The sequence below is a fragment of the Triturus cristatus genome, chromosome 2_2 (genome assembly GCF_964204655.1).
Source record: "Triturus cristatus chromosome 2_2, aTriCri1.1, whole genome shotgun sequence".
In the NCBI taxonomy this organism is placed as follows: domain Eukaryota; kingdom Metazoa; phylum Chordata; class Amphibia; order Caudata; family Salamandridae; genus Triturus; species Triturus cristatus.
Window position 1 is genome coordinate 815,190,516 of NC_140582.1, and position 22,433 is coordinate 815,212,948.

The 22,433-nt window shown below is 46.8% G+C and overlaps 1 long non-coding RNA gene across 1 annotated transcript in view; it reads left to right on the forward strand.

Annotated features, from left to right (window-relative positions):
* Positions 1-1,211: 1,211 nt before the first annotated feature.
* The window catches only part of LOC146862825 (uncharacterized), an 83,285-nt gene continuing 62,063 nt past the window's right edge, over positions 1,212-22,433 (forward strand). The window contains exon 1 of the long non-coding RNA XR_014978508.1: positions 1,212-1,327. This is a non-coding gene — a long non-coding RNA (uncharacterized LOC146862825). The remainder of the gene's footprint in view (positions 1,328-22,433) is intronic.

Below are 22,433 nucleotides of genomic sequence, written 5' to 3' on the forward strand. Positions count from 1 at the left end.
AATGATCTTATTGATTTTCTCCCTAAAAGAAGTCGCCAGACCATCACAAAGAGCCTGAGTAGGCACGATCTTAGTTTGCGCACACTCACGAATAGTAATATCCTTCACTATTTTAAAAATACTTCTAGTACAGTTCTTAGACTTCAGGATAATGCCCGCAAAGTATTTAGATTTCTCCAGGCCGATTCCCCTCCTATAATTCACTATTGTGACTTTCCAGGCAGATTTGTCCTCGTCAGAGTATCACTGCCTCCATTTCCTCTCAGCCTGTCAACAAATCAATTTAAGAGATTGAAGATGTTCATTGTACCAACAAGCTGAGGATCTGCCGGTCAGCTTACAATTTTTCATAGGTGACCTGATCAAGCCGTGACTTAATCTGATCACAAAATTTTGCAGTTATCTTCCACGTTCTTCCCATTGTTAAAATCTTCTCCAAAGGAGAAGATAGGGGATGATGCGGTCTTTCCCTTAAGGGGTCCCTTCCAGTCTCTGCTCCTGAAATTCCTTGTCCCCCTCGAGCCTGACAGCCTCCTCCTGGGAATATCAGCATGAAACTTGACCAGATAGTGGTCAGACCAGCTGACCGGGAGAACTTCAACTACTTTCAAGGCTCGTTTCCTTGCGTATGCTGAACACTTGCAGAATGGAACGCACATTTTTTGTTAATAGAACATATGACCTTCATAACTCTGTAATAGGGGCCAAAATGTATTTTTCTCTTTCACCCCGATTTTTTTAGTATTTCGGATGACAACATAGTTTTGTGTTTCAACTGCAGAATAATAGCAGTTTGCCTCTTGAATAAAAAAGACAACACTATTTGTATCAATGTTTTCTCCAGCAATATATTTCTTCGTCAGAGATTTCTGTAGTTACCACTGTTAGATCGGCAAGGCGACTAACAACCGCCTGGACCTATTGATTCACGGTACAGTTCCTTTAGTAGCAGGAGTGCTGATGGTCATCTCCCCCTGTTTCAACGATGATGGGGCACATTTCTGTGCAAGGTTCGCACCACATTGAAGCAACAAACACGCCTCCTCCTTTGCAGGGGTGTTGCTCTTAACCGCAAAACGCAACCAAGTCAAACTAGTTTCACCTATTGAGGAAAATGCCTGGAAGTCCAAACAAACAAACAATGGTTGACATGGGAGCCCTTCAGATATAAAAGTGCGCGTTGATGCCTTACAGAGACAAAGTGCGTGACACGCCCACCTTGCTTAGCGTGCGCGGTGCTCTCTCTCCTGAGGAGGGGTTGGGATGCGGAGGGCAGCCCTTCAGCTGGAGGTACTGCCGCAGGCTTATTCTGGCCAGTGAGTCATCTGTAAGTAGCGAGTTACCGATACTTCCGACTTCAGGCTATTATGTCAAAGACGTCTCGCTATTACCCCCTGTCAGTGAACGTTTAGCTCTTAGTTGCTTGTTTTGTCTCTCTGAAAGGTGATTTCACCCTTTGCATGTTTGTAGCAACCTTGGGAATGGTTGCTCTTAGTTATGCATGAAGCGGAATAGTTGGTAATGTAAAAGTAGAACAGGTGCAACACCAAAGCGGAGATCACGTGGCGTATAGCGCAGGCGCATTAAACATTTCTTCAGGTAGGGTGGCAGTTATACGCCTGACTTGGGCGGAGCTGTTTAGGGAGGCATCAGGGCAGCTCCAATTGACACAAACACGTTAGCTTTACGTCTGTATAAATAACACTCTTTAATATGAGGAAAATCAAAGAATCACTAGTTCAGAAGTTTTTAAATGTCTCAAATTCGAGTTTGTGTTTTTTCTCAACTAAATATCTGTGAAACGGTCAAGTGACAACTTGAAATCACCAAAACCGATTTAAATCTACTGTTCTGCATCAGGTTTGCTTGAATCATACACTTCTATAGTGTAGACATGAGTTGTTTTACAACTGAAAGCGTGAGAAGACGTGTAATACAAAATACAACCATCACTGCTGCATGTGTGTGTGTGAGAGAGCGAGTTAGAAAGAGAATTTGAGAAATAAAGAAATAAGTGGTTAGAAAGAACAGACATCTTCAATGCGAGGGTATCTGTTTTATGGTCTGGCTGTTGCTGCCAGGGGGATTGTTAACAGTAAAGGGCTTGGAGCCCGCCCACAACTTAACATTAGTTCACTCTGTCTTTCTGTTTAATCTACGTTTATTTGGACCATTGGTCTTCAAACATTACAGATCGTTGTTAAAATACATCTAAAATGACACATCCTTAAATACATTAAAACGCATCTTAAAACACACATTATTATAAAACCCTCCATCAATTCTATCAGGGTAAATATTAAAATCTCATTAAAATAAAGAAACTGCCTTCACTATTTGCATAAATTTCCCAATGGCAACGGCAATATCTAAATGGCTCATTTCAGTCACCAAGATTACTGCCTGTGACCTATTTTTAATCTCATATTTTCTAAATATCGGTCTTAAAAACATAATTCGAATCTCAAGAAACTTCTGACAATCCATTAAAATATGTCGCAGGTCACATGAGGAGCCCAAAGTGCAAATACAACTTCCCGTCTTATCGATCATTGAGCATTTTACCACATTATTTACATAAAAAGGGTTCACCCCAATTCGTACCCTTAAAACCTCTCTTCGTAAATGACAATCGGGTAAACTGTCACCGTAGGGGAAGCATTGCCCGTTTTTCCATGCAGCAGTCATAAAATGTACTGAGATTTTGTTTGAAAGGTAGTTTTGGTCCTGTACCCGCGATATTTCTTTCCCCTGCGTCCTAAGTACCTTTTTATCAATATTAATCATGTAGGTAAAGGGGCACAATTTAACCTTCATCAGGCAACACAGCTTCGTCATGATAACTCTAGTCTCTCTCGCCCTTTTTAATTTGCTATTCTGGATTTTGTTTTTGCACCATTGTGATATTTTGGAGTTCTCGCCTACTCCTAGGCGTTGCCAGAAACGAAGTAGGGCCATACCGGCTAAAATACTCCATGAGGTCAGTCCCAATTCAAGTCTTACGGCCTGGACCATTGCCGACAGAGGGAGTGTGAATAGTTTTTTTTACATTTTTACCTTCCTCAACATCCCAACCCTCTTTGCCACTCAGATATAACAATTCCGCGCCATACAGAAATTGCGTGGGTACCATGGCCGAATAAGCTTTTAAAACTGGTCTATCTGACATCACACCATAAGCTTTATTGATTAGTTTCAGTCCGCTAATCGATGCTGATGTTTTTAATTTTAGCGCATCTAGGTGGGTATGCCATTTCAAATTTCTTTCAAGCCTCATTCCCAGATACCTATATTCTGTAACTGTTTCTATTTTTTCAGCCCCCAAAAACCACGTGAACCCAACTTTTGTCCGGCCAAAGCTCAAGGTTTTTGTTTTGTCCATGAACACAGAATTTAAAAACCATCCATCCTAAAGGGTGTGTTATTAAATTCTGAATTCAGGGATACTAAACTCGACCTGCTACCATACTCCCTGAGTCAGGTAGATTATAATGGAGTTAATAATCCGTCTGCCCATTCTGGCCTATGGTGGCAGGTAGCCCTTCAATAGTGAAAAACAAAAATGGCTGTAATTCACTATTAAGTCATGCCACACACATTAGGGCATGACCTACCTTTTACCAACAATGCACCCAGCCCTAGGGCCTACCATAGAGGTGTCTGAAATGTGGCAAAGTGAAGGTTTTAGAGACTGGCAAGTAGGTTTCCTTGCCAAGTCGACATGGCAGTCAGGGACTGCACGCAGGCTCTGCGGTGGCAGGCCTGGGACACATTTGATAAGCTGCTTCTGTGGGTGGCACAACCAGTGCTGCAAGCCCACCAGCAGCAGTTAACTTACATGCCCTTGGCACACGCGGTGCACTAGACTAGGGTCTGAACAGTAAGTCAACAAAGCCAATCATGGTAACACCAATCAATGTATCAATTTAACATAGGGAGCACTTGCACTGTGGCACTGATCAGCAGTGGCACAGTGCCCAAAGCAATATTCCAGCAAAAAAACATCGTAAACGGAGGAGGCCAACAGAAATAAATGGAGGAGAGACTCATGCCAATGATGCCAGGTCTAACACGTGTCCCCTCCAGCTGAAATGTGGGGAGAACTACCCTTCACCCAGGGAGTCCTCATCACTAAGGCGGAAAAATCTGGACAGACCATCAGCATTGGCGTGATCTGTACCAGGGCGGTGTTCCACCGTAAAGTCCATCCCCTGTAGGGAAATGGACCACCTCAACAGCTTTGGGTTTTCACCCCTCATCTGCATTAACCATCTGAGGGGCCTGTGGTCTGTCTGAACCCGGAAGTGAGTCCCAAACAGGTAGGGTCTTAGCTTCTTCAGCGCCCAGACCACAGCAAATGCCACACACTCTATTGCACTCCACCTCTGTTCCCTGGGAAGTAACCTCCGGCTGATGAAGGCTGCAGGTAAGTCTCGGCCCTCCTCATTTATCTGTGCTAGAACAGCCCCCACACCATGCTCTGAAGCGTCCGTCTGGACAATGAACTCTTTGGAGAAGTTGGGCGCCTGGAGGACCGGTGCTGTACACATTGCAGTTTTCAGGGTGTCAAAGGCTTTCTGACAGGCGTCAGTCCAGATCACAAGTCTTGGCTGCTTCCTGGAAGTCAGCGAGGTCAAGGGGTGCACAATGTTGCCATACCCCTTGACAAACCTCCTGTAGTAACCCGTGAGACCCAAGAAGGCTCTCACCTGAGTCTGGGTTTTGGGCGGTTCCCAAGCCAGGATGGTATCTATCTTGGGTTGCAGGGGGGCCACCTTGCTGCTCCCTACTTGGTGCCTCAAGTACACCACTGAACCCTGCCCAATCTGGCACTTACTGGCCTTGATTGTGAGGCCCGCTCTGCGCAGGGCCAACAACACTTCCTGGAGGTGGCGCAAGTGTTCCTCCCAGCTGGCGCTGAACACTGCTATGTCGTCCAGGTAGGCGGCGCTGAAATCCTCCAGTCCAGCCAATACCTGGTTGACCAACCTCTGGAATGTGGCAGGGACATTCTTCAGCCCAAAGGGCATAACCCGGAACTGGTAGTGCTCATCTGGTGTGGAGAATGCGGACCTCTCTTTTGCCCCATTGGTCAAGGAGATCTGCCAGTACCCAGACGTTAGATCAAACGTACTAAGGTACCGGGCAGCCCCCAACCGATCTATGAGCTCATCAGCTCTGGGGATTGGGTGCGCGTCAGTCTTGGTGACCGAATTAAGACCTCGGTAATCCACACAGAACCGAAGTTCTGGTGAAGCACCAGGCGCTGCAGCCTTTGGGACCAAGACCACTGGGCTGGCCCAAGGACTGCTAGAGGACTCAACCACCCCTAGGGCAAACATCTTGGAGACCTCCTCCTTGATGTATGCTCTGACCTTGTCAGTCACCCTGTAGGCCTTGTGCCTCACAGGTGTGCTGTCCCCGGTGTCCACATCGTGGACACACCACTGAGTGACACCAGGGATTAAGGAGAACAGATCAGGGAATTGTCCCAGCAGATGGCGACAATCTTGCTGCTGCTCAGGGGTCAGTGTGTCAGAGAGGACAACACCATCCACTGACCCATCTTGCTCTTTTGCACACAGGAGGTCAGGAAGAGGCTCACTCTCCTCCTCCATTCCAGCATCTGTGGCTAGGAGCATGCCCACTTCAGACCTTTCTAAGTGGGGCTTTAACCGGTTGACATGCAGGACCCTCAAGGGGTTCCTGAGAGACTTCAAGTCCACCAAGTAGGTGACATCGCTCTTTTTCTCCACAACCTCAAATGGTCCACTCCACCTGTCCTTGAGCGCACAAGGTTTTACAGGGGCCATGACCCAAACTTTCTGACCAGGTTGAAGCTCAACCAGAGTGGCATTCTGGTCGTACCACCGCTTCATCTCTTCCTGGCTGGCCTCCAGATTTGCCTGAGCAAGATCTCTGAAGCGCCGAGTCTGGTTCCTAAACGGCCAGCATGTAACTGTATACATCCTGGGGAGGTTTCCTGGGAGATTGCTCCCAGCCTTCTTTGACCAGACTCAAAGGCCCTCTTACCGGGTGTCCATACAAAAGCTCAAAGGGACTGAACCCAAGAGACTTTTGTGGCACCTCACGGTAAGCAAACAGCAGGCATGGTAAGAGGACGTCCCATTTACGCCTCATTGGTTCTTCAAGACCCATAATCATGCCTTTTAGGGTCCAGTTGAATCTCTCAACCAGCCCATTACCTTGAGGGTGGTAAGGAGTAGTAAACTTGTAGGTTACCCCACACTCCTTCCACAGAGACTTCATATAATTAGAAATGAAGTTGGTGCCCCGGTCTGACACCACCTCTCTGGGGAACCCCATGCGGGAGAAAACACCCATCAGTGCCCGTCCCACCACGGGGGACGTCACTGTGCGGAGAGGCATGGCTTCCGGGTACCCGGTGGCATGGTCCACCAAGACCAGGATAAAACTGTTGCCCATGGCTGTCTTGGGGTCCAGTGCCCCCACAATGTCAATCCCCACTCGCTCAAAGGGGGTACTGACTACGGGAAAAGGTTGGAGGGGAGCATTCTGCTTCCGCCCACTTTTCCCACTTGCCTGGAAAGTTTGGCAGGTCCTACAATGGATGTCTGAATCCCTTCTCATCTGGGGCCAATAAAAATGGGTGACAAGCCTGTCATAGGACTTGTCCTGCCCCAGATGTCCAGCTAACGGAACGTCATGAGCCAACCCCAGTAGGAAGGCTCTGAAGCGCTGGGGTACCACCAGCACACGGGCTGACCCAGGCTCAGCAGCCTTAGGCTCGCTATACAGGAGGTCGTTCTCCCATAAATCCAATGTGATCCTGACTGATCACCTGTCGTTTGGGCTGAGGCCTGCTGCCTCATACCCACAAGAGAAGGGCACACTTTCTGTTCAGCACAAAATTCCTCCCTGGAGGGACCACCATCCTGCTGCCAATGGGTCAGCTCGGGCAGGTCTCCCAGTCTCCCACTTGTTCCCCTGTAGGTTCCAGGGCATCCCCCTCAGGGTCTGCTCCCTCCTGGACCGTGGGAACGATTGGGGACGGTTTCCCGCGCCCCCTGCCTCTTCTCTTCATGGTTGGGTCCTGGGCCATACTTTCAGGCTCCAGGACCCCATCAACACCCTTACTAGCTGACATGGACCGGGTGGTCGCACACACCCACTCCGGCAGACCCAACATTTCCAGATGCGCTTTTCGCTCCACCTTAGCCCAAGGGGAGTCCTCCAAATCATTGCCCAGGAGACAATCAACAGGCATGGCTGGCCTCACAGCAACCTGGAGAGTACCTGAGACCCCCCCCCCCACTCAAAAGGAACTTGATCTGTGAGTTTTCAGCAGCTACAACAGGATAGAATGCATGAGGGACCACCTGCTCTCTGGACACCAAGTGACACTTGACAGCTGTCACACTTGCTCCGGTGTCTTTGAGAGCTTCCACCCTATGGCCATTAATGGTCACCCACTACCTATATTTCTTAGTGTTATTAGGCAGAGGGGTTGGAGGGACCATTTCCACGTCTCCTAAAGAGACCAGGGACATTTCTGCGGGACCCCACCCACCGGGGGCACCCATCTCGCTCCCTCCCAGGGCTACATTCGCTACCTGACGGGGGGTGCACGCGGTGGTGAATTCGAATCCTTCATGGGACACTGGGGATCATAATAACGGTGTCCCGCCTGCTTACAAACGTAGCAGGTCATTGGGCCCCTGGGAACAGGTTTACCTGTCGGGACCTCTGGCTTCTTTACAGGGGGAGGCTGGGAACCCTTCCCTTGGTTCCCTTGGGGATTACTTTGGGGCCCTTTCTGAAACTCCCTCTGTTTACCCCTGTCCCCTCCACTCTTCTGCTGGGGACCCTGCCCACCTTTGGCTGAGTCTCCCACTGGACCCTTGTGGACCCTGGTACTGACCCAGCGGTCCGCCTCCTCAGCAAGTTTTCTAGGGCTAGATATCTTGCTATCAATAAGGTGCTGGCGTAGCTCTGGAAAACAGTTATTAGACAAGTGCTCCCATGCACACAAATCATAAAGAGCATCATAACTATCCACCTTGCTACCCTTTACCCAGCCATCCATGGCTCTGCAAAAAAAGGACACATATTCAACCCACGTAGTACCAGGCAACTTCTTACATTCTCTAAAGGCTTGTCGGTACTTTTCTGGAGTTAAGCCATACCTTAACATTAAAGCATCTTTCATATGAGTATAAGACATCCTTTCCTCAGCAGGCATGTCCAACAAGGTATCTCTCCCTTCATTGACAAAGCGACCCCACAACCCCGCTCCCCAATCTTTCTCAGGGACCCGGTGGGCCAACAATGCTAACTCATATGCTTTGAACCATTGACCAATATCCTCATTTCTACTGTAATCTTTTATCACATCTTTGGGAAAATAAAACCTACTTTCTGCAGGCACAGATGGAGTGCTGCCACCAGAGGGATTCAACTCTAAACTCTTAGTTTTAAGCTCCATCTCCCTCAACATCTTCTCACGTTCAAACGCTAATTTCTCTCTTTCAAAATCTAATCTTTTGCTCTCCATTTCAGCTTCTCTCTTGCTTCTTGTATTCTCTAACTCCAACTGCCCTCCTAATTTAAGTTTTGCCATCTCTAACTTGTACTCCCTCTCCTTCTCCCTGTCTTCCAACTCTTCAGGAGAAAGGCTCTTAGAGGAAACACTGCTGCCGGGAGATGCCACGTGCCCATTCATGACCTCTTCCTCTTCCAGTACCACCCCCAGATCAGAGGGATTTCTGGCCTCTAACCAGGCCTTCAGCGCTTTAAGGAAGTCCTTTCTCACTCTGAGACCTGTGGTAGGAACTTTAAACTGCTTGCAAAATTGCTCTAGCTCCTTTTTCTTGTACTGATTTATCAATTTTTTATCAAATTCCTCCACAACAATAACAGCAGGGGTAGCAGCTCCGGCATCCTCCATGGTCAAAACTGGCAGTGTTTAAAAAATAAGCTCCAGGAAAGCGGAGAACAAAAATAGAAGATCCTACCAAAACAGATTGTGGCTGCGCTATGGTCTGCTTTCACTATGTAGCGTACACTAATCACTGCACATGAGTCATACATGCAAAGTTCAATCCTCACCGCTGACCACCAATGTTAGAACCGGCCGTCTCTAGTTGGCAGAGGTATACACTTCTGACAAATAGGGACCCACCTTCTCTAGTCAGGGCAAGGGGATTACACACTCAGATAACCCCTGCTCACCCTCTTGGTAGCTTGGCAGAGCAGACAAGCTTATCTCAGAGGCAGTGTGTTAAGCATTTATGACCACATACAGTAATAAAGCGAATACACTACAAATGGACACAACACAGGAGTTATTATAAAAATAGTATTTTTATATAAGGCTTAGCACAAGACCAAATAACGACAAAAATATACCACAATCTTAATAAATACTCTTTGGAAGGAAAAATAATAGTTCAGGTAATGTTTCTTCTTAGGAAATAGTTCTTTAGCAACAAAACTAAGTATTCTTCTGAAACACAGTTCTTGGCAACAATGTGACCCCCACAGGAGTCACACGACGTCGAGTTTACGATATTCCCAAGGTTCGGCGTCGACCGCGAGGAGCGCTACGTCGAGCCTGGAGTTGCAACAGACCCCACAAACACAGTACCTTTGGAATGAAGAAAACGATGATCCACGGCGATGAGGGGTCGGCGTCGAAGGGTCGGCGTCGATCGTGCCTCGGATTCGGGGCAATCCGCAGCGGCGTCGAGAGGTGTCGGGCTGGAGCAGCGCTCACGGCGTCGAGAAGGGCGTTGCGTCGATGCGATCAGCAGCGGTGTCGAGATGGGGTCGCTTGGAGCTGGAGCCGAACTCACTACTCACTGGCGTCGATACCGGCGTCAAGACGGGGTCACTTGGAGCTGGAGCCGAACTCACTACTCACTGGCGTCGCTACTGGCGTCGATCGGGCCCGGCGTCCGGCGTCGAAGGCTCGGAGCACTGGAGCCGTTACTCACGATGTCGAGCTGGATTTGGCGGCGTCGGCGACGTCGAGACTGCAGATTTCCCCTGTGCACTGGAAATAACACTTTCCAGCAACCAGCAATTCAGTAGAGGGTGAAGTCCTAGAGGTTTCCTTGTCAGAAGTGATCTAAGTTCTTTGGTTCAGGGGTCCTTCTTTTATACCCCTTTTCTGCTTTGTTCCCTTTGTCCAAGCAGGGAAATTCCCCCCATCCTAGGTTTGTTGTGGGTGTTGCCAGGCCGAGGCACCTGGCCTATTCACTGAGCAGGGCAGGGTCATTAGCCGCCCAGCCGGAGGTGGAGCCAGTATTGTCACTGGCAGGGGCAGGGCTATCAGTCGCCCGGCAGGAGGTGGAGCCAGCATTGTGTCAGGCAGGGGCGTAACAAACGCCCCCGCGGTGCGGGGGGGCCCCCAGTCTTCGGTTAGGTGAAGGGGGCCCCCTCTGCTCTTCGGTAAAGAGCTGGGAGAGAAATGCTTGCTCTAGAAAGCAGGTGCAGTCTGCAGCCTGCTCAGAGCTCCTCGCGCTGACCCAGGGCAGGACTGAAGAGAAACAAAGTAACAAGTTACATTGTTTCTCTTCAGTCAGAGCCCAGCCGGAAAAAGGATGGGGCCCTGCACTCTTCAGAAACACCGGGGCTTTCAGGGAGAGAGGTTAGACTTGTAAAGAGCAGGACAGATAACATTCTGCAGCGTTGGTAAGTCTAGCAGTTTTAATTGTGAGTTTTCATTGTGAGCTCCTTCAAAAAACATGCTATGTTGTGGGTTGATAACAAATGCCTGATATGTTTTAAAATGCAGCATTTATATTTCTACAGATAGGTTATCTGGGACTTTAATTAGTCCCAGCTGTAAATATCCTCCTGTCGCTGACCCTTTTCTTTGTCTCATACCACTAACAAGTGCAGGATATGTTACCTCCTGCCAGGCCCGGTTCTAGAGGGTGGGGTGGGCCGGGTGGGTCAGGCCCACCCAAACATGAGCCTGGCCCACCCAAACATGAGCCATGGCCCTCCCACCGATGTACAACTACAATAAAAACTGTGCAGATAACTGGTGATTTACGATCCTGCTGCAGAGTAACCACTTGTCTGTTGGTAGTTTTTAAGTGCTGATAAACTGAATTTTATGGGAATAGCTCAGTGGGTTACTACCTCTGTCACAGATATCCTTGTGTTACTTGCAGTTCAGAAGTTACTATCCTAACATAGGACAGTGACCTATGAACTGTCTTTAAAGAGCTGCATACAAACTTCGCTTTTTTGTATTGTGATATAGTTAGAACTTCTCCATTCCTTCATTATTCTAATGTTGCCAAAAAGAGTTTGTTTGGGCAGTTATACATTTTTATCAGTAAAGCCAACCCCCAACCACTGGAGTACTCTTTAAATCCTGAGTTTGTGCTTCTCCAGTCCAAACCCCCGTAAAATATATTGCCCACCAGTATGGATGACGTGATTTCTACACCTTGTAATCCTCATTGGCTTATGTGACATTCCCCATGGACTGATTTATTGTCTCTGTATAATGCGTGCTGTTATGTAAAGTACTGTGACACCCTACACTCATATGAGTAGCGCTGTACAACAAATGGAATGGATATGAGAGAGGGGCAATGGAGAGATGAGGGGCACAAGTGGAAGGTGGCAGTGAGGGAATCCGAGGAAGAGGTCATGGGGTGGGGAGCTACGGAGAGATGAGGGGTGCTGGTGGAGGGTGGCAGTGAGGGAGTCAGAGGAGGAGGTCAACGGGGTGGGTGGAACTACAGAGAGATGAGGGGCGCTAGTGGAGAGTGGCAGTGAGGGAAGCCGAGGAGGAGGTCCTGGAGTGGGGGTGGAGCTGCGGAAAGATGAGGGGCACTAGTGGAGGGTGGCATTGAGGGAAAACGAGGAAGAGGTAATGGGGTGGGGAGCTACAGTGAGATGAGGAGCACTGGTGGAGGGTGGCAGTGTGGGAGTCAGAGGAGGTGGTCACGGGGTGGGGGAACAGCAGAGAGATGAGGGGCACTAGTGGAGGGTGGCAGTGAGGGAATCCGAGGAGGTCGTCACAGGGTGAAGGGGAACTACAGAGAGATGAGGGGTACTGGTGGAGGGCGGCAGTGAAGAAATCTGAGGAGGAGGTCATGGGGTGGGGGGGAACTACAGAGAGATGAGGGGCGCTGGTGGAGGGAGCAGTGAGGGAATCTGAGGAGGAGGTCATGGGGTGGGGGGGCTATGTAGAAATGAGGGGCACTAGTGGAGGTTGGCAGTGAGGGAAGCGGAGGAGGAGGTCATGAGGTGGGGGAACTACAGAGAGCTGAGGGGCACTAGTGGGGGGTGGCAGTGAGGGAATCCAAAGAGGTCACGGGTGGGGGGATCTACGGAGAGATGAGGGATGCTGGTGGAGGGTGGCAGTGAAGGAATCTGAGGAGGAGGTTATGGGGGTGGGGGGAATTATGGAGAAATGAGGGGCACTGGTGGAGGGTGGCAGTGAGGGAATCTGAGAAGGAGGTCAGGGGTGGGGGGAAACTACAGAGAGATGAGGGGCACTGGTGGAGGGTGGCAGTGAGGTAATCCGAGGAGGAGGTCATGGGGCTCGGTGGGGAATTACAGAGAGATGAGGGCGCTGGTTGAGGGAGCAGTGAGGGAATCTGAGGAGGAGGTCATGGGGTGGGGGGCTACAGAGAAATGAGAGGCACTAGTGAAGGATGGCAGTGAGGGAAGCCAAGGAGGAGGTCATGGGGTGGGGGAACTATAGAGAGATGAGGGGCACTAGTGGAGGGTGGCAGTGAAGGAATCTGATGAGGGAGTCATGGGGGGGGGACTACAGAGAGATGAGGGGCACTGGTGGAGGGTGGCAGGGAATCCGAGGAGGAGGTCATGGAGTGGGGGGAAATACGAAGCTATGAGGGGCGCTGGTGGAGGGTGGCAGTGAGGGAATCTGAGGAGGAGGTCATGGGGTGTGGGGGAGCTACAGAAAGATGGGGGACACTGGTGGAGGGTGGTAGTTAGGGAGTCTGAGGAGGAGGCCATGAGGGGGAGTGGCTATGGTGAGATGAAGGGTACTGTTGGAGGGTGGTAGTTAAGCTATCTACAGAGAAAGAGGTCAAAAAAGAGGTAAAAAAGACGTTTGCACCAGCAATAAAGCCAGCCCTGTCATGGCCTTTCTGTTTTCATTTATTTAATTAACAGTCAGGTGATTAGGACAACTGTGGAGCATACTTTAACATGCATGCTAATTATTTTTACTGCTATATTCAATGTTTCAAGTTTGAAGGTGATTTTACTATTGTTTTTTACTGGGAATAGTGAAAGTGGAACTGAATGGTGGCTGATATGGGGCTGGGTCCCAAGGTCAGCTGTGAGATAAGGTGTGATGGAGAAGGGTGGTAGAAAAGTGGATAATCAAGCCTGTAAGAGAGTGCGCTGCAGAGTCAGAGGTCAGGTGGAGGTAGTAATGAAGAGGGTTTCTCCCTGAAGGCTCGCACAGAGGAAGCCCGGGTAGTGTCACTTGCTTGATACTCCCACCTTAGAAACTTCCTCTTCCCATCAAAGGGACATTGCATGGAAGAAAAGCACTTTTTGAGAGTGATAACATTTAGAAAGAGACTTTGAAAAGAGTGCGTTTTACTGTGCCTTGTAAGAGTAAGGAGAGATAAAGGAGGGCCCAGAAGCAGGCCTGGCTAGATATATAAGCGATAAATTGGGCCAGCAGTGGCCCACCCGAATGTACCCTTGGCCCACCCAAATAAAAATTCCTGGAGCTGGGCTTGCCTCCTGCCCCCAATTTTACCATTCCCCGTCCCACCCTTCGTGTTAGTTGGCACTAGCTTGGTTTTATTTTACCTTTGCCAATGCTTGATTACTTGCTTCACAAGCATTGGCTGCCGCTGCATGGCTCCCACGTGCTGGCCTCACACTTCGGAGCTGAGGAGACCCGTCCCCTGTTGCTGTAGACGCCTCGGTGCTGTTGCTCCACCCTGGTGTAGGCTGCCAGCTCCTCACCCTGCTCCTAAACCTCTTACTCATCAGCTCACAGCCTCACATCTACCGGGGCACATGAGCTGAGCTACCGGGAGCCGTTTGTGTTGGTCTTGGCACTGTTCTGTGGTATTGCTTGCTGTGCTGGAAGGAGAGAGGGCTCCTTCCTGTCCACCTCTAAACAGGTGCCGGGGACTACAGAGAAAGGGGGCCGGGATTGACAACCCTTGTTGCATGTGACAATAAATGACCTAGTATTACATTCTCTCTATAATGGTGAGTTCAAATCAGAACATGCCAAATGTGGCCCTCGGGGTAAACGCACTGCTACTGGGCGCCAGAGACACACAAAAATTACTATTCGGCTCCCGGGCATCGGCTAAGCTTTATCCAAACAGTTCTGAAGTGCTGCTCACGTGGTATTAAGAAGTCTTTTCTTGCACTTTTTCGTCGAACAGCACGTCACAGAGACCGGTCTGTGTGCAACCCATTAATAAAACAAATTTCACCTCTGCCAGTGGCATAGTGTTAACTTTTGTTGAAATAGTGCCAAGAAACACGCTTATGCTGTTTGTGAGCGCTATAAAACACATAAATTGTACCTATTTCAGCTGCACGCAAGTTACCAACTGAAGCGTGTTACAATAGCGCTTAATGGAAGGTCCTTGCTCTTCATCTGATGTGTACATAAAATGAAAAGCATGTCATGCTTTGTTAGCACTGGAGTCGTAGAAGAATATGGAAGGATTTGCTGTCTTCGTCTTTCTTTTCTCATCTTGGTCTCTTTCAATCTTACTTTCATTAATCTTGCACTTAAGTTACTAACTTTTCCTACTTATGCCTACTGCTTATTTTTGTTTCTACTCATATGTTGCATACTTCCTCTTACTGTGCTACGTAACCTCTTAATTTTACCTTTCTCTTACACCTCATATTTGTTCCCACTCTTACGTTTTATTATTCCAACATACTCTTGCTTCCACTTACAATTTATTACGCCTATTTCCTCCTGCTCTTACTCATTTCTCCTCTTACTCCTATTACGTCTTCTAACTGCTATTCTTACTTTTGCTACCGTATTTACCAATGCCCTTATTACCATTAACTTAGTCCTACCTACTCCTACTTGCACTCTTACTCCTGCATACTCCTACTTGAACCTACCTTCCACTACTTTTACATCTAAATACTTCAGCTCTTCTGCTTAGCCCTTCTTATGCCTATTCTTACTCATACTTGGGAGAGGAGTTGGCCTAACGGCTAGGGCGGTTGACTGGGGAACTGGGTTCGAGTTTCAACAATGACGCTGAACATCCTGTGATTCTGGGCAAATCACTTAATCTACCTGTGCCTAACAAATATGAATGTGTCCTCATGTAACGCAACTGGTACTCATGTAAAGCGCTATGATACCCGATACGGGTCAAGTTCGAGCTATATAAAACTCCATAAAATAAATAAAAATAAAAAAAATGAACAGGATCTGCTCGGTCGCATTGGAAGGTAAACAAGCATTTGCAATGCAATTGGTCTCGCATTTGTGAGAGTTAGAGCTATTGACATTGTAAAGGACAGTGTATTTTACCTATGTGTTTTCTGCTTGGAGTGGAGTGAATGTGTGTGGTGTCAAGTGGACATATGTGGTTTGGATTGGAATTGTTAGTTGTGGAATTGTATTGTGTGGATTGGATCTGTGTAGCGAAATAATGTAATTATGTGGATAGTAATTGTGTGGTATTGAGTGTACTGGAAATATGTGGAGTGGGATTGTGTGTCATGGAGTGGGATTGTGTGTCTTGGAATGAGATTATCTGGAATGGTATTTTGCGTTGTGGAGTAGTATGTAGTGGAGTTTACTTATGTGGTGTGCTGTTAAATATTATAGCATGATGTGGAATTTTGTGGTGTAGATTGGATGTATGTGGTGTGTTATGTAATTCTGTTGTTGGTTTGAATTATGTAGTTTGTTGTTGAATTATGTGGTGTGGAATGGAAATGTGTAGAGTTGAAATGTGTGACGTGGAATTGTTCGCTGCTGGGTGAAAATTATGTTGAGTGGTATTATGAGGCATGGTGTGAAGTGTAGTTATGTGGAATGTTGCTACGTGACTGGATTTATGTGGAGTGTATTTATGCAATATGGATGAGAGCATAATTATGTGGAGGTTAATTATGTGGTGCTGAGTGGTATTATGTGGAGTAATTATGTGTGATGAATTGTGTGGGGATGAATTGTGGAATTGTGACGTGTGGAATTATGTGGCATGGTGTGGTGTATAATTGTGCGGAGTGGAATTATGTAGCATTTTGCAGAGTTGTATTTTGTGGAGGGTAATTCTGTGTTTTGGAGTTGCGTGTAAATATGTTGTGTGACGTATAATTATATAGGTTGAAGTGGAATTATGTGTACTTGAATTGTGTAGTGTGGAGTGTAATTATGTGGTTTGGAGTGCTATTAAGTTGTGTGGAATGTTATTATGTGATGTGGAATTATGAGGTATGGAGTGAAGTAGAAATATATGTTTTTTCATTTTTATGATTGTAATTATGTGGTATGGAATGTAGGGTTAAATTATTTATAGTTGAATTGTGTGGCATGGAATTATGAGAGGTTCAAATGTGCTGAGTTTGGTAGAATTAGGTAGCGTGGATTTGAGCAAGCTGTGCACGCTAAGGCTTTTATGTCATGGGGTATAAAGTTGACGATTGTCTATTTTTCTTTGTAAAAATAATTTGGGCTGTTTCTTTACCTTCCGGTACATTTCTGAACAATTTGTTAAGCTAAATTGTGATGTTTCTTTTTGTGCGTATGCAGGAAAGAACGAGTGTATGTGGAATGTTGCTACGTGGCATAGACTAGATTTATGTGGAGTGTATTTATGCAATATGGATGAGTGCATAATTATGTGGAGGTTAATTATGTGGTGCTGAGTGGTATTATGTGGAGTAATTATGTGTGATGAAATGTGTGGGGATGAATTGTGGAATTGTGAGACGTGTGGAATTATGTGGCATTGTGTGGTGTATAATTGTGCGGAGTGGAATTATGTAGCATGTTGCAGAGTTGTATTTTGTGGAGGGTAATTCTGTGTTTTAAAGTTGAGTGTAAATATGTTGTGTGACGTATAATTATATAGGTTGAAGTGGAATTATGTATACTTAAATTTTGTTGTGTGGAGTGTAATTATGTGGTTTGGAGTGCTATTAAGTTGTGTGGAATGTTATTATGTGATGTGGACTTATGTGGTATGGAGTGAAGTAGAAATATATGTTTTTTCATTTTTAGGATTGTAATTATGTGGTATGGAATGTAGGGTTAAATTATTTATAGTTGAATTGTGTGGCATGGAATTATGAGATGTTCAAATGTGCTGAGTTTGGTAGAATTAGGTAGCGTGGATTTGAGCAAGCTGTGCACGCTAAGGCTTTTATGTCATGGGGTATAAAGTTGACGATTGTCTATTTTTCTTTGTAAAAATTATTTGGGTTGTTTCTTTACCTTCCGGTACATTTCTAAACAATTTGTTTAGCTAAATTGTAATGTTTCTTTGTGTGCGCATGCAGGGAAGAACGAGTGTATGCAAAAAATCATCCTATGTCTCAGTATTAACTTCCACACCTCTAAACAATAATCCCAATCCTAGAATGAGTTATCCGTTTGCTTTACAACAGTTAGTAAAACAAGGAAGTGCTTTGCGAGTCTGTAAGTAGCAAAGGTTTTAAAGGGACTTGTTTTTGTGCAAAGTATTGCTTTTCCCAGTTCAAGGAAGGGATAAAAAAATATCTTCAGATAATAATAGGGGTGACAGGATGGTGCGATAGCAGAATATTGATTTGGGTGGATCTGGCGAGGACTGCGGGCAGCAAGTGCTTGATACGCTATTTGCATAAGAAAATACTATATTTTTTTCGTTATCCTCCATTCGTTATTAGTAAGGAAGGGGGAAGAGAAGCGTTCACCGACAGCATTCGGTTAGTCTTAGGGACACAAAGAATGCTGTGGTCTGTGGTAGATGGCGCCCAGAAGGCATACGTATATGTATCAGGAGCTGCCAAAGAAAGGAAGTGGAAATGCGCTTTAGACGTTGCTGGTATTGATGGCTACTGTGCGGTTGCAGACTTCGCTGGGCTGACAGTTGGTGGGGAAATGCTACGTTGTCATTGTAGGTTTAATTCATGAATCGCTCATTCTCTCTGGTGTTTGTCCTTGGGGTACTTGTTGACTGGTGCTACATATGGGATCTGGTTTGCCTTTGACAGCAGGTATGGTTTAGTGGGGTACATAGTGTAAATTAATGTTGGAGTGAGGAAACAAAAATCTGACCCTTTGTACATTTATTATTGTGTGCATCATGCAGAGGATGAAAAGTAGCAGGAACGGCTTTGATGCCGTATAGGCTAGCAGGAAGAAATGTTTTGAGGTGATCAGTTGCAGAGATTTTTCAACATTTTTAAAACTTCCATAGTGGCATTGGGGAGGCCAGCAGCTGAAAGGCTCTGTCTTTACTGGTAGGCAGTGGTTAGATGGTGACCGGTCATCAGTCTTTCTGTGGGTGATGGACAGGGGAGCAGTAGGCGGCGGTCACAGGTTTGCAGTGACATCCGAGGGGTGGTTTTAAAGGCGGGCAGAAAAGCATAATTGCGGGTTTCATAGGGTTGAGGGTAGAGTGTAATGGATGAGTTAGTAGCAGGCACGACGGAAGTGATCTGAGTTTGGAGGTGGTTAACTGAGCGGGCTTCGCTTGAAGGTAGGTCCTCAAGAAGGAGGATGTGTTTGGTGGGCCGGCTGGAGGAAGTGTTATGTAACTTTGCTGGAGGGCGCAGCAGCATTTACTGATGTATGTAAATCGCTCGATGAGAGGGCGGATGTGACCAATAGAGGAACAAGAATCCTTTTTTTATGGCTGGGGTGAGCCCCTGCAGTATGGCGGGTCGCTGGCCTGAGGGCTCTTGACTGGCGAGGAGAATGGGGGGCCCCCTCCATGTACTTTGCAGGGGGGCCCCCTCAAGTTTCGTTACGCCACTGGTGTCAGGCAGGGCAGGCTATCAGGGACTACTCTTCCCCCACTCTAAGTGCAGATGCCCCATTCACCCCACACTGACTCATTCAGACCTCTGGAGCCACCCAGCCCCTGACACACACACCAAACCAGCAGAGACCGGTGGATAGTTGGACAAGAAAATAGCCACTTTCTAAAGGGGCTATTTTCAAACACAGAATTTAAAAACCATCCATCCTAAAGGGTGTATTAAATTCTGAATTCAGGGATACTAAACTCGACCTGCTACCATGCTCCCTGAGTCAGGTAGATTATAATGGAGTTAATAATCCGTCTGCCCATTCTGGCCTATGGGAGGCAGGTAGCCAGTCAATAGTGAAAAACGAAAATGGCTGTAATTCACTATTAGGTCATGCCACACACATCAGGGCATGACCTACCTTTTACCAACAATGCACCCAGCCCTAGGGCCTACCATAGAGGTGTCTGAAATGTGGCAAAGTAAAGGTTTTAGAGACTGGCAAGTAGGTTTCCTTGCCAAGTCGACATGGCAGTCAGGGACTGCACGCAGGCTCTGCGGTGGCAGGCCTGAGACACATTTGATAAGCTGCTTCTGTGGGTGGCACAACCAGTGCTGCAAGCCCACCAGCAGCAGTTAACTTACATGCCCTTGGCACACGCGGTGCACTAGACTAGGGTCTGAACAGTAGGTCAACCAAGCCAATCATGGTAACACCAATCAATGTATCAATTTAACATAGGGGGCACTTGCACTGTGGCACTGATCAGCAGTGGCACAGTGCCCAAAGCAATATTCCAGCAAAAAAACATCGTAAACAGAGGAGGCCAACAGAAAAAAATGGAGGAGAGACTCATGCCAATGATGCCAGGTCTAACACCCATATTAACAACAAGTTTTTTCTTGCAGCAATAATCATTAAATATATTTAGTTTCCTTTGCAGGCCAATTTCAGTTTGGTCCATGATCACAAGATCGTCTGCATAGAGCAAACATGCAATATGGTTACCATCTTGTTTCGGGCTTGCCCCATTTACGTTCCCTATGGTCAATGGGAAATCTGCTAAGAACAGAGAAAACAGCACGGGGCCAATATGCATCCCTGCCGCAGCCCGTTTCCAATTTCAATCTTCTCAAATAAACTTCCATCTGTGTCCAAGATTATCAGGGCCCAGTTCTTTGTATGTAGAATTTGTATCAGGCTTAGCAAATCCTTTGGGATACCATATCTAATTAGTGTCTCCCACAACAGCTCCCGGTCCACCAAATCGAAGGCTGCGCAGAAGTCCACAAAACAACAGAACAAGCTTCCCCGCTGTTTGATCGACTTCCACGCTATGGACCAGAGAGCAAAGCAATGATCAATTGTGGAGTGGCCTGCTTAAAAAAAACCCTGTTCCGGGGGTATAATCTGATTTTCCTCCGCCCAGTCTTTAAGTAATCCCAAAATGGCTTTCGCAAATACTTTTCCCCCTATATCCAGGAGATTTATTAACCTATAATTCTTTGGTGATTTTAGATCACCCTTCTTATGAATTGGTCTTATAATTGCACCCTTCCAGCTTTCTGGTGCAATCCCTGTCTCCAAGCTCACTTGGAACATCTTTGCGAAAAACTCTGCCCACCACTCGGGTCTAGTTCTTATTATGACTGCCGGAAGGTTATCTGGGCCTGCGGCACGAGTAAGGTTCAGACCTATAATTTTCTTCACATGGCTAAAAGTAAAATATTCTTTTATGTCATCCCTCACCCGGGACCAAACTAACATCCTTGCCTCGTCTTGTAATGGCCATTTCCCATATATTTCTCCCAGCTAACCCACCCAGTCATCTTCAGGGACCATACAATCTAGAGATCCTACTTTTCTGCCCACACTTTCCTGGACCAATTTGCAAAATCCTTTGACATTCCTAGTTTCAATTACCTCCAACATGTTTGCCCAGCAGTTATCTTTATAAATTCTTTTTTTATTTCTAATTAATGTTTTATATTTTATCGTTGATGTCTAGAGGGCCTAAGATAATCCCACTTTAAACTTTACCCTTAATCTTCTCTCCTTCTGTCTAATTTGTGCCTTGGCTGCACGGCATTCTTCGTCAAACCAAGCATGCACATTTTTAATGACTCTTGGACTTCCAGGCCCTGACTTTCTTGATTTCAATTTTATCTTTAGAGTATCCACCAACTTGCTTATGGTGGTTTCAAACCAGGTGCTTCCATTTCTAGATGGAATTTCTTCTAAAGGGATAGCCAGCTGGGTTTGCTTTAGCTTCTCAATATGTTGCTCTGTTATTCTAGTTGACAGCCGTTTAGGATACTCCACATGTACCTGTAAAACCCTTTCTCTATTTTTGCGACTTGATAAAAATAATTCTGTCCTCAGTGGGTAATGATCGCTGCCTTTCATTATTACCACCTCAAAATTTTTGATTAACCAAAAACACCAGGCATGGGAAAACACATATTCTATTGGGCACAGTTGCTGGCCCTTCACAAAAGTGCGGCTCGCTGGCCGATCCGACTGCATTTTCCCATTTACACATACCATGCCTAATAAGCCCATCAACTGTGTAAAAATCACATCTTGTGGCGAAGTCTCTCCTCTAGGGAAGATGGCCACTTCAATATTGTAAGATGTTAGTAATTCCTTATGCCAGCAATCCACCCTTCGGGGATCCAATCTATGGTTAAAATCGCCTAGCACCAATAATACATCCTTCTGATAATTTACACCTACAGACGCTATATCCTGTTTCAGCTTTCCCAGATTCTCCTTATAATCATTCGGGTTTTAGAGCAGGACACAGTACCAAAACTGCCCTTCTGTGAGACACTGAGTATCTGAGACGGCTTCTGGATAAGGGTGAAGCTGCTCGACCTTAGCGTGGCCTTCAACACTGTGTCATTTACCACTTGTTAGACCTGGTATCATTGACGTGAGTTTCCCTTCCATTTTCTTACTGATTGCCTCCCCTGTTTTTGATCTGTTTTGCTGGTTAGATGCTTTGGGCACTGTGCCACTGCTATTCAGAGCCACAGTGCAAGTGCTCCCTATGTTAAATTGATGTATTGATTAGTGACTCCTTGATTGGATTATTTACTTTACTTTTCAGACCCTAGTACAGTGCACCATGTGTGCCTAGGGCTTGTGAATCAAATGCTGCTGGTGGGCTTGCAGCACTGGTTGTGCTACCCACAGAAGCAGCTTGTAAAGTGTGTCTCAGGCCTGCCATTGCCAGAGCCTGTGGGCAGTCTAGTCCTGCCATGTTGACTGGGCAAGTGCACCCACTTGCCAGTCCCTAAACCTTCCCTTATCTTCATATCAGACACCCCTAAGGTAGGCCCAAGGGCAGGGTGCATTGTAAGTATAAGGTAGGACCTGCCATGGTTTGTGTGGCATGTCCTAATAGTGAATTACAGCCATTTTCGTTTTTCACTATTGCAAGGCTACCTATCCCCCATAGGCCGGAATGGGC